Here is a 2,545-nt window from a genome sequence, read left to right as displayed (position 1 = left end):
AATGTACACAATTTGAAAATTGGAGTTTTTTTTTTTTTTTTTGACAATTCAACAATGCATTTCCCCTCACTCTGCGTTCCCCACTCAAAAAGTTTAGTGTAGCGACCTATTTTTATAAGTTATATTTAAGATTTACTAATGGCGTGATATGTCTTCGATTAATATTGAAACTGGAAGTGGTAGTGGATTTCTATCACACCTAGTTTTAATAGACAGATTACAGCTGAGATGGGATATTTTCTTGGAGCGCTTAATTGATTGTAGATAACTACTCCACGCTATCTATTATCTTTTTCACTCTATAGTGATCAACATTAAAACCGAAAGTGGCTGGTTTATGCCAATTCCGGTTTGGATATAAGGTTAAGAGAGATGAAATCTATTCTTAGAACGCTAAATCAGTTCCAAAAAATTACCTTCTCGCTCTTGTCATTTTTGTTGTATATGGAGCAATATTGAAATCGGAAGTTCTAGTTGATTCCTGTCACTTTCGGTTTTAGTAGAAGTGTTAAGGATGCCGATAAAATATGTTCTTGCGACGCCGAATCGATTCCAGAAAGCCATACGACCGTTTCTGGTGTATAATCATCAACGTTGAAAGCGGAAATGGGTGGTTTCTACCACTTCCAGTGGACGGATCATTTCCATCAACGAACACGCTGGTCAAAATTGAAGGTAATCCATGAAGTAGTTCTTGAGATTTCTTGTCTCCTGGCACTGACGCAAATCCCCGGGGGGGATGAGGGGACATGTCCCCTCCAATCTTGGAACTGGGGGGGCTATATCCGCCCCAATAATCCGATTTCAAATGTGTTTTTAAGGAGAAGTGTGATGATCTGTATCCGACTGCCACAAAGGAAAGTGAGATGAAATTGATGTCTCCCTCCCCCTAGAATAAGCCTCAAATCTGCCCGCTTCGCAGTGTTGAAGATAAATCTGCTCCCCTGATCCTGCAAAGCTTTGTGTTTCAACTTCATAAATATTTTGAACATCGTATAAAGAAAAGAAGGAAAAAGTAGCGTCTTACCTCCCCCCTCCCCCCCAATGTTGAAGATAGATTTGCGTTGCTCTCTCCTGGACGAACACAAGAACGGACAGAGTTAATATTTAAAAAGCGAAGTTTGCAAACCAAACTCTTTAACAAAATCTGAAACTAATGACTAACTCAAATTATCTCAAAACTATTGACTAACGTACTGTTACTTTGTGTCACTTTTTCTACTTTATGTTTATAGAAAATTCCGCGGAGAATATTCAGTATTATTGTTTGACTTTTTTAAAAAAATAATATTTTGTGAAAACTAAAAAAAAGTTGAACCGTAATATAACTCGCTGAACCGAGGCTAGGTGGTAGAGGGTTCATCTCTGGTTCGTTCCACGGCCAAGTAACTTTGTGGTGAACAATATCGTGTCCGTGTTTTTTTCTCGGCGTACTCCCGTTTCCTTTCACTTTTCATTCCACTAGCTCTTTCATCATCATGCAGTTGCATTAATCATCGTTTCTCTTACCCTAAAGAGCATGTCCGTAAGATGTTAAACTGAAATTGACCCATTTAATTCTATTTTCATTTTAGGATATATAACCAACACTTTTAATGTCACATTCGAATTTCAAAATGTTATCGCACATTGACATCCAAAAATGTCGTTAAACTGACCGAAATGACATACCAGTGGGTCTCGATCCATACATTGAGAATCGCTGTTCTACATTTATAACGTATTTAGGGGGATATAGCGTTGATTCCAAGGAACCCAGTCTCTAAATATTCTCTCTCTATTGTTACACCCTATTCACACTTATGTTACCTACGAAGAAAATACTAGACGAGTTCAATTATCAAAATTATATACAGTAGAATATTGATCGTAAACAATTGCATTTATTTTATTTATTTACTTTTTTTTCTGAAGGTGTCATTGTTTCCAAGGAAGTGAATAAATAACTACCCAAAAGTTTCCACTCGAGTTGGTAAGTGTTCACCTGTCGTCCGTAAGATGGCAGCACGTACTACGCAACTAAACTGCTATATGATAATTGCATGGGAGTATGAGTATGAGTAGGGGGAGGGGTTAATGGGGACGTCAGCAACGAGGCTATATGTCCCCGTCACGATTAACAACGGTGCTTAGGACTGCAAGATTAAAAGAATTAAAGGCTAAAATGAATACAGTTGAAATAAACGAAAGTGCTGCTAAATGAAAAGGAAAAGAGAAATAAAAGCAAAAGTGGAAGATGAAAGTATAAAGAAATTGATTTCATTTTAACGTCCTTTCCAGCAGCGAGGCTATATGAGACGGGACCTACTGATTAACGTGGAATCCGAACCATATGAGCTCCCGCCGGGAATCGAACCCGGGTCTAAAGGAGCCTACGCTAACCGCTTAGCCACAAAGGAACTCGAGAATGAATAAGGTAAAATATATAACAATAACAATATACAGAGAAAAACATAAAAGATGAGAGAAAACATTAAAAAAAAAGCAGCATTAAAACAATTACAATAGACTAAAACAGCTCAGAGAACGTGAGCAACCCCACAAG

This window comes from Thermobia domestica, chromosome 9, assembly GCF_964235325.1.
Source record: "Thermobia domestica chromosome 9, izTheDome1.hap1.1, whole genome shotgun sequence".
In the NCBI taxonomy this organism is placed as follows: domain Eukaryota; kingdom Metazoa; phylum Arthropoda; class Insecta; order Zygentoma; family Lepismatidae; genus Thermobia; species Thermobia domestica.
The sequence above is the reverse complement of the archived record's forward strand: the minus strand, read 5'-3'. Positions refer to the sequence as shown.